At 42.2% G+C, this 10,119-nt stretch overlaps 1 long non-coding RNA gene across 1 annotated transcript in view; it reads right to left on the bottom strand.

Annotated features, from left to right (window-relative positions):
• LOC109301751 overlaps nucleotides 1–6,960 on the bottom strand; it is a 21,783-nt gene extending 14,823 nt beyond the window's left edge. The window contains exons 1-2 of the long non-coding RNA XR_002098605.1: nucleotides 6,662–6,960; nucleotides 5,010–5,295 (exon numbers count right to left, since the gene is read on the bottom strand). This is a non-coding gene — a long non-coding RNA (uncharacterized LOC109301751). The remainder of the gene's footprint in view (nucleotides 1–5,009; nucleotides 5,296–6,661) is intronic.
• Nucleotides 6,961–10,119: the final 3,159 nt, after the last annotated feature.

Here is a 10,119-nt window from a genome sequence, read left to right as displayed (position 1 = left end):
GCAAGCTTCTCCACATCCTCTTTGAACTGCGGAGCCCAAAACTGGATGCAGTACTCCAGATGCGGCCTCACGAAGGCTGAGTACAGTGGGAGAATGACATCCCGGGATTTGCTTGAGAAGCATCTATGGATGCAAGCCAGAGTTTTGCTCTGTTTACTAGCCGCAGCATCACATTGAAGGCTTATGTTCATCTTGTAGTCAGTCATGACCCTCAAGTCCCTTTCATCTGTAGTGCTAACCAGTGTAGCACTGCTAAGCCTATAAGCATGGTGCAGGTTTTTCCTCCCAATGTGGAGAACCTTGCATTTTTCGGTATTAAACACCATCAGGTTCTCATCTGCCCATTTCACGAGCCTATCAAGATCTGCCTGCATCACCCTCCTGTCCTCAGGTGTGAATGCTTTACCCCAAAGTTTGGTGTCACCAGCGAACTTGGCCAGCCCACTTCTGACAACAGTGTCTACATCATTGATGAAGATGTTAAACAGTATAGGCCCTAGGACAGAGCCTTGAGGGACCCCACTGGTCACCACACACCACAATGATTGACTTCCATCAACTACTACCCTCTGGGTCCTGCCGCAGAGCCAGTTTCCCAGCCAGTGGATCGTGGTGAGGTCGAGGCCGCAGTTAGCCAGTTTTGCCAAGTGGTGATCATGGGATACCAGATTGAAGGCTTTTTGAAGTCAAGATATACAACATCAATCAACTCTCCCTTGTCCAGGTGATAGGTCACCTGGTCTTAAAAGGAAATGAGATTGGTCAAGCAAGACCTACCCACAACAAACTTGTGCTAGGTATCCCTCAGGATATTGCCGTCAGCTAGTCTGTTAAGGATGGACTCTTTGATTATCCTGGGGAAGGTCTTGCATAAGATTGAGGTCAGGCTGATGGGCCTGTAGTTTGCCAGATCTACTTTCCTCCCTTTCTTGAAGATAGACACCACATTGGCCTTCTTCCAATCTTTGGGCACTTCACCAGAGCACCAAGAGTTCTTGAAGATTCGTGCAAGGGGCTGAGCTATGATGCTAGCCAGCTTCTTGACTACCCGTGGGTGTAAACCATCAGGGCCAGCTGACTTGAAGGTATCCAGCCTATATTCCTTCATGAGGTCAGCTTTGATGGAGGGTAAGGAATCTCCCTCACCCAGGCTTCCCTGACCCACAGTGGGCAGGGGTGTCCCACTGGACTGGTGGAAAAACTGATGCAAAGTACCCACTTAGCAAGTTTGCTTTTTCATGGACATCCTTTGTCAGTTGTCCTATCTGGTTTAGCAGGGGTCCAATGTTGCCCTTGTTCTTCCTTCAACTCCCCACATATCTAAAAAGGGGATTTTTATTGTCCTTGATATTTGTAGCTAGCTGGAGTTCCATTGCAGCCTTGGCTTTCCTGGTTTGCTCTCTGCAGGTCTGGACCAGAGCAGAGTATTCCTCATCGATGGTGGTTCCAGTCCTCCATCCTTTGTAGGTCTTCCTTTTTAGACACAGGAGGTCCCCTAGTTCCATGGAGAGCCAAGGGGGCTGCTGTGCCTTTTTGCTGCCTTTCCTTTGAGATGGGATAGATTTTGCTTGTGCATCCAGGATTGCTCCCTTGAGGATCAGCCACTCATCCTGAACTCTGCTCCCCTTTAGGTTGTGGCCTTTTAGGGCCTCACTGACAAGCCTCCTTAGCTTGTCAAAGTCAGCTTTCCTGAAGTCGAAGACTTCTGTATTACTGACTTGCCAGCTTTACGGCAGATGGTGAAGGTGATCAGCTTGTGGTCACTGTCACCCAACTTCCCTTCAATCCTTAGGCCGCCAATTAGGTCATCCCCAGTTGCCAGTACCAGGTCGAGCAGCGCTTTACCTCTCATTGATCCGTAGACTTCCTGCATTAGATAGAGGTCATCCACACATGAGAGAGAGGTTTGTGACCACTCGGATTTAGCTGAGCACTCCTCCCATGAGATGTCTGGGTAGTTAAACTCAGCCAATTCCCTGGTAAACTCCTGGTGAAGGTCTTGATCTTGGGTAGGGAGTCTGTAGTAGACTCCCACCATAGTGTCCCCTGTACTGTGTTCCCCATGGATTTTAACCCAGAGGGTCTCAAGTCTTTCACCGTGGGTGCCAATGTTGGCTTGTAGGGATGCATAGCTTTCCTTGAAATAGAGAGCCCCCACCCCTTTTGTCCACTCGATCCCTCCTGTACAGGGTATAGCTGTCTATACCTGTGGCCCAGTCATGGTTAGAGTCCCACCAGGTCTCCATTATCCATATGAGATCATAGTTATTTGAGTTTAGCAGGAGGACAAGTTCTTTCTGTTTATTTCCCCAAGCTCATGGCATTTGTGTATAGGCAGGCAAGTGTCCCATTGTGGGCCCTGGCCTTGTCTACAGTTCATTCCAGGGCTGGGGCAGGGGTGGGTTCCCTTAAGTGCCTTGGCCTGCTGGCTTTGCAAGGGTTGCTGAGTGGGCCAGCAGTGGCAGTAATCCCCCCATCCCCTGGTGGGCTTAGTGTTGCTGCATTCTCCTCCACCTGCAACTTCTGGATGGTCATCAACAACAGCCCATTGCCCTAGTCTGTCCTTTTGGTGATGAAGGCACAGATTATACTAGAATGTACAAGTACAAGGCAGAAAGAACTCCAACTCACTAGCAGCTGGTAGTCTTATAACCATTAATGAACACAATCCTTGCAACACCACTCAAGTATTATTCTCAGTTTAGAAATAGGAACCAAAGTAGTATCATTCTATTATTATTATTATTATTATTATTATTTATTATTGTACAATAAAGGATTAAGTGTAGATTTTCAAGAGTGATAAAGTGATTTAAGCACACAAGTCCCACTGCTGTTCAGTGAGATTTTTGCTCTTCAATCACGATGATCTTTTTGAAAATTCCATTTGTCCAGTGTCACATGGAGTCAATAGCAAAGCAAGAAACTGAACCCAGTTCTTTCAAACTCTTCAGCTGTTGGTCAGAAGAGCTCTGTAGGATAAAGAATGGGATTTGTCAGATTGAAATAAGCATAATTCTGTTCTGGCAATTTCTCTCTTCTCTTCTTAGTAACTCTTCTCACTTGCCTTTCTTTTTGAAGCTGAATGTGGTTAATATACTTTCATGAACAGATGTACCTTGCGGGTTACAAACTATAATACACTGTTTCACAAGAGTTACCAAGCAGTGTTTTACTCTGCCCAGTGAAGGATGCTGTTATGCAAAATGACATACCCATATATCTACTAGTATAAGTAAGAATGCAGATTGGATATCTCACTTTGAGCTCAACATAACCAATCCTTCCAAGCTATTCAGTCTCTCCTAAGGTTACAGGATATGAAAAAAGTCTAAAATAGCTGGGCACAAATGACAGATACTTGTTCATGTTTTCTCTTTCTAATGATTGCTGAGAGACAACATTGCCTGATCAATGAAAGAGCTAATGGATACTAACAGTCTGGTAACCTTTTTAACAACTTCACCTTGTTTGAGCATTATAAATGCCAATTTCAGCCATAATAGATTGCCAGCCACAATGCAGAAGAGATGTAATTCTCATTAAAAATATCATCATTTGGTAGGGAACAACTTGGATTACATTGGTAAGCAATATAGTGATGCTAATGGTAAGGTGTGTCACCACTATGCATACATGGTTTAACAAAGGAGTTCTCATTAAATGTTTCCCACTGAATCTAGCTGCAAACCTTGCTTTCCTGTCATTTAGCTTATATTCAGTAATTGATGTTGAATATATTGAACACAGTAACTGCCATCTGTAGTCTATATTACAAAACTCTCAAAATCATTTTACTCTATTATAAACTTTATTTTAAGATATTTTTGTCTTGTCACTCTAATTTGTAGCATATCCTTAATTTCTGCTTCTATTTCATTTAAAATATAATTCCTTTTTACTTGCCGAGTAATATTTCTGGTCCTAGTACACGTCTTATTCCTAGCAAGTCCCAAATAAGATGGAAGCTAAACAACACTAATTCAATCTTAAATGCTATTAAACTCAAAATTAAATATTGTATGAACCAAAGTTTTCAATCTACAGCATACTTATTAGACTTAAACTTAGCTAAAGGGGCAGAAGCAAAATCACTACAATAAATTTAATAATTCAGTTCATCTCAATATACCAACTGCCACTGCAAAAATCAATGCAAAAAATACAATATTTGCTCCTTGCTAATGTCCATTTTTGAATATTACCAAATCAATGGTAAGCAGCAATTCATTCAAAGAGTCCCAGCAATAATCATACCTGTTGTAATTATTACACCAGTGGTTCTTGGCAGGGTTCGAATTACATTCTGACTCTTGTGGGGTCTGTGGTGGTGACAGCTGGAAGCCAAAAGGAGTCGGTCACCACGACAGACCCCCCAAGACCTCTCATCTCTTATGGTGGGGCTCAGCCTCCTCCCAAGCTCCCCCATAATTTGAACTGTGGTTCTTGGTATGTTTAGATTTGAGGTATTCCTTGGGAAATGCCATCTCTTAGTTTCCGTTCTTTTTTTTTTTTTTAATACAGAGAATAATAGAACAGTTGTTTTCCCCCTGTTGCAAAGAAGCCCACAACTATGGATTTGTATTTGAAATATCTAGGTTTGTCTAGTGAAGCATGTTTGCGAACAGTGTTAACATTGGGCAATAGCCAGCCAACTTGAAGGATCTCAAAGCACCCCAGCGTGCCATGGCATCCTGGTTGAAAATGACTGCATTAAACTTCTGGAGAAGTCTGTCTTTGGAAAGAATCTGTCCTCTTGATCCAATTAAGATTTTGGATTAAAAAGACATTGGTATCCTGAAAAACACAATACTAATTTCAGGTTTTAAGCAAGCTATACTTCTTGACAACTGCATTTACTTGGATGTGGCCCTAGTATTAATGTGTCATTTCTCCTTTTTATAAAGAAGGACTGTGGAAGAGAGGAAGATGAAAAGAGATGAAAATGAGGAGTTCCATGCTATTAAGGAAAAAAAAACCCTCAAGGAAAAAAAGACAAGAAACTCCACCTTCTTACTCATAGATTTTCTGCCACAGCACTTGTAATCCCTGAAACCACCAACTCTAAATGTAAGAAGCAGGTCAGTTCCCCTGAACTTGTGGATGTTTCAAGAATCTCCACACGCTGCAGGAGAAGTTATTTACATGCAGGCAAGTGCCCATCCAGGCAATTCATTTAGTTCCCTGGTTGGTGCATTGTCACAAAATCCTTGCCAAAATTTCTCCAAAGGCTGCAGTTCTGGGAGAAGCAGATAATGTTGGTTCAAACAGCAGAAACCTTTGGGTATATTTTGGCTGAAAAAAAACAAAAAACAAAAATCAGCTTGAACATGGACGAAGGAAAGACAGGTCCCTCAGTTTCCTTCCCTGGCTCTGTTGCCTCAGAAATATGAAAAGCAATACGTGATTTTGCATGCAATAGGAAACATCCATAAATCTTATCCACCTCACCCCATAACTTTGTCTCTAACGCACTACATTATGCTTCACTCCATACTGTATATTGGCTGGAAGTATAACATTAACTGGAGGTGCATACTTAAAAGTATTTGACTTGAGTCACAACTTAGCTTTATCCCTTTTGAAGGAAATAGTAAAATTCTTGCTGATTTTTGGCAAAGCAAGATCAGGGCTGTAGGGAAGGCAGAGACTGAGTGAGATTCTGATATCTTGCTTGCTCAACACATCTCACTTCCCGCTGTAGATCCTTTATTTTTAAGCTGAACCCATTATATTTTCAAGCTGCCAAGAGAGCAGGTAATAAAGGTGCCATTACAAAATTGAAAAATGGAAAACAAGAATTGTAGGCCCCTACCACATTACATTTAAAATGTGATTAACCAGTTCAGTTAATCACATCTTAAGTAGTTACCTGGCCACACATTAATGCCAGTAACAGTATGATAAAACAAGGAATAATCCTTTGTGACTGGTTCATATCACACCATTTATTGAACATGTGGCCAGGCTGATTTGGGCTCCCAGCCTCCAGGGCATGTGGGAGCCTCCGACTCCCATGAGTTCCCAAGGCTGAGAGTGCTGATCAGCTGATTGCTGCTCCCAGCCTTGGAGGCCCATCAGTCTCTGATATGCACCTGAGGCTGGGAGCTGTGATCAGATGCTGCTGTCAGCTGTGGGGGCACAAAAGGAGTCCTAGACTCCAATCAGGGTTCCCAGCCTTTGAGGCAAAACTGGTGCCACGTGCTCCACTGTGTCCCCATGGCTGGGAGTCCCACCAGCCGCTCACAGCTCTCAACCATGGGATCTCAGGTTGCCCCTACACCATCAGTGGGGAATGATGGGATCTGATGCTCAATCCTACAAACATACATGCCTCCTACTATCCATGTCTGACATGTGAGAAAGTGTAACTATGGGGATTGTGCATCAGATCTCATAATGCCTTTAATTACAGGTATGCCAGGGGCCTTAGAGGAGCCATTCAACAATGCTGAAAGTCCGACCGATACTAAGGAACATTAATGTTATGCGCTGCTGATTATGGATTATGTTGGGTTGGGTTTTTTTTACATTTTACATAGAAACCACTTTAAATCAGTAAAATGTAGACTGTAGAGAAAAATGCCTATGTTGCAATCCTGAGTAAATAGGACATCTCAAGTAAACTATAAAAACAAAAAAAAGCAAAAATATCACTCACCAGTTTGCTCTCCGCATTACTCTTCCTATTCTTGTGTGTGGAAAGGGCACTGCATTTGGTACAACTGCACAGGCAGGAGCAAGCTCTGAAAACTCTGCGTATGTGAAGATCTACTTTTTTTCTCTCTTTGTGGCAGAGGAAATGAGAGATTGGGAGGGTTAGTGGCTGGGACAATCAGCAGCTGCACAGCATCCCAGCTGCATCTGCAGCTCATTGATGTATGAAGTGTAAGTGATTCTGCTTCAGAGCTGTTCTCCATAATGTCATCAGGCTTCCTTCCTTGTAGATGGAAGGCAGGTGTTCAGAGCATTGAGCCTTCCTGATCCCTACCTTCAGAACCTGTGTCAATAATAGATGCATTTTTTTCAGTTCCTTTTGAACTATCATTTTTTTAAAATTTCACAACATTACTATTCTCTTCCCATCATTTGCTTGTTCCAAGTTTATTAAGAAGTATAAAAGCTCATATGTTATTAAGGCTGTTGCTGACTTACATTTATTCTTTTCCTTGCTGCCTTCCTGTAGTGTGTCAATTATTGGCAGCCAGTTATTAATACTTCATTGTGAGACTACGTCACATTAAACTGATCTGGTCATATGCTGCTTTAATGAAATTCCTTCATAAAGTTAAGTCTGCCACTTAAATATGATGCTATTAATATGTAGTTTTCTAGATTCTTTGGGGGTTTTTTCCCCCTGTTTTTTAAACTTACATGTGGAAACCTCATGGACTTATTTACAAAGTCAGTATAACTGCTCCCTTTTTTCAAAAGAAAACATCACATGTTTTTGGGTTTTTTGAAATTGCCTCATCCTTCGTTTGGTTATATTCCTGACTTGTATCTTGCTTTTATCAATCAGCCAGCTACGTGTTTGTTTTTTTTTCTTTCCCCCAAGTGTACCATCATGAGCTGATACAGAAATTCCTTATTCTGTAATGCATCTCTGGTTTACATTTGGAACCATTTATCTTCTTTCATTTTGCCCTAAATAGAGTAAATAAAATATTTTTACAGCTATTGGCATGCTGCCTTATTTCACAACATGCGCGCAGTGTATTGGGGATTCGACGATGAAACAGACTTCAAAAACAAGGCAAAAATAAAACCTCAAACACAACTTGGTCTCATACATTTATGTCCTTCAATTAGGAAATGCTCTGAAAGAAGTAAGAATAAGATATTGAATTGGTAATGGAAAACTACTATAGTAGTGAAGGGAAGGAACTGAGTCAGAGGAAGGTTGAGGAGACTGCAGCAGGAATACAGATGTTTGGAGAAGTACCCTGCATGGGGTTTGACTCTGACCATGATTTTCACATTGTTATAGTTGAAGTCTTGTCAAGCTTCATTACCAACTGTAAAATAATTTCTATGCACAGTATGTGGTATAGCCAGAATAGCAAAATGAAGTCATAGTTGCACACAGAGACGGATACCTGCTTTTTCTTTTACTTGCATATTCTAAGAGAGGAAGGCAAGATAGGAGAGGCTGTAGTTGCTGGAAAACAAATTTATTTTGATAGTTTAACTTAAGCTCCTGCAATTGCTTTGTTCTCAGCACTGCAGCAATGCAACCCATTTACTGTGGCCTTCAGAAATATACAGATTACAAACTACCACTGTGTCATCAAGAAATGTTATTAGTTACATAATGCTGCGAAGAGCTAAAGTCATACCATGTACTGAGGGAGGTAGTTCAGAAGTACAAAGGTTTGTTGTTCCATCAGTTACAAGTTCCATATATTCTGCAGTGCCTTTCACACTGTCATTAATAATGGAAACATCTTTCACAAGTGCTAATGTGGACAGCAGCCTGATACACAATAATAGAATTGCTCTGATACACAATAACAAAAATAGCCACTGGTGCAACTGAATCAATGCCAAATTCAGATTAGCAGGAATCTGTTAATTTGCAGAAAAGAGCCCATAATAACAGTTAAATTTCAGCCAGGTTTTATTACCAGTGACTATTTTTCATAGTATACAGAATGCTGTATACTGCTGTAAAAGCTGTAAAGTTGATTAGAAAAATATATTTTGGCCGTTTTTTTCAACACAAAACACTGTTTTTGCTAAACCTGAACACTCTGAAAGTGGTAATTTTGATTACAATTCCTTAGGAAAAAATATGAAATAAAAAAAAATACATTTTAGATTGTTCAGTCTAAAATATGATGTTGTGCTTTTTTAGAAATGTCATTTCAATTTTATTTTAAATTTATTTTTATGTTATTTCATGACCTTTCAGTAGCAGTAGTGATTTGTGGTATCTGAACAGTATAATCAGAGGTATGATTAACAGGTTTTGCACCTTGGTGAAACTCCTCTGCACCCTTGGGGTCAGGGTAGGGGGGAAGGATACTAACCTCAGAGTGGAGGGAGGCAGAGTGGGGGAGGGAGAAGAGCAATCATTTTAACCTATCCTGGGGACTCAAAGACCTCTGCTGCTGCGGTGTCCCAGCTCCTATGGCCAACATAGGATGCTGTTGTGGTGTGGGGCTGTTCTGCCAAAGAATTCCTGGAAGGAGGAACGATGCTAGGGACCCTAACATGTAGCACAGCATCGACTAATTGCCCACTTGGCCAAACCTACCAGAGGCTCTAACTGGCAGGCAGCCTCACCCTGGATGATGCACTAGCTGGCAACTCTTAGTGCCTCCTTATTTGGCTGGTGGGGTTAAAGGCTCCCCATATAAGTCCATCTGCAGCAGACAGCAGGTTAGCCAGCAGTTCTGCCTGAAGGTCTGCTGTGCAAAGCCTGCCTGGATCTTGTGCTCTTTGGTTGTTTGGCTTCTGTACCTTCTCACTTCTGCTTCTGGACTCTGGCTTTTGAGAACTCTGCTCAGTTTTACCTTGGTCCCTCACTCCAGAACCCTGACTTGGCATATGACTTGGACAATGCCCTGGAATTTGCCCTTGGTTTTGGTAATTTGGACTCCAGTTCCTGCCCCGCTCTGTGACTCTGCTTCCCCCAGCTTCTGTCTTTGGCCCTTCTTGGTGGTCTGTGCTTTAGCCCAGACTGCCTATGACATGATCCTTACAGGGGGAAATGCCATTTCTGCACCACCTCTGACTTGGTGACCACGGTTATTGACCTTTTCATCCCCCAGTTATGCTGATGGACTTGACATAATATGCTACTTGTTACATAATTAAAGGTAGTTGCTATTTACTACAGATTGCTATGCAAGGAAAACTCTGATCTAGAAAAGATGGCTTCTCAAATATCTGATCTAGTGGTAGATTTGCTTATACAGGAAACCCTTGCTATTTGCAAATTTGTTATTCACAGGTTTGAATATTTGTGGTGTGCCGCACCAATGGGGTGGGTTGAGGTGAGTGCCGCGGCAGCTCCCTCTGGCGCTGCACTAAGCTCCTGCGTCTGTGTAAGCAGGCATGGAGTGGGGGAGGGCAGAGCTGGGGAGAGTGGAGCAGAGAGCAGCACCAGGCAGG

Source organism: Gavialis gangeticus, unplaced genomic scaffold, assembly GCF_001723915.1.
Source record: "Gavialis gangeticus isolate Ggan-Ray unplaced genomic scaffold, GavGan_comp1, whole genome shotgun sequence".
In the NCBI taxonomy this organism is placed as follows: Eukaryota; Metazoa; Chordata; order Crocodylia; family Gavialidae; genus Gavialis; species Gavialis gangeticus.
The sequence above is the reverse complement of the archived record's forward strand: the minus strand, read 5'-3'. Positions and strand labels throughout refer to the sequence as shown.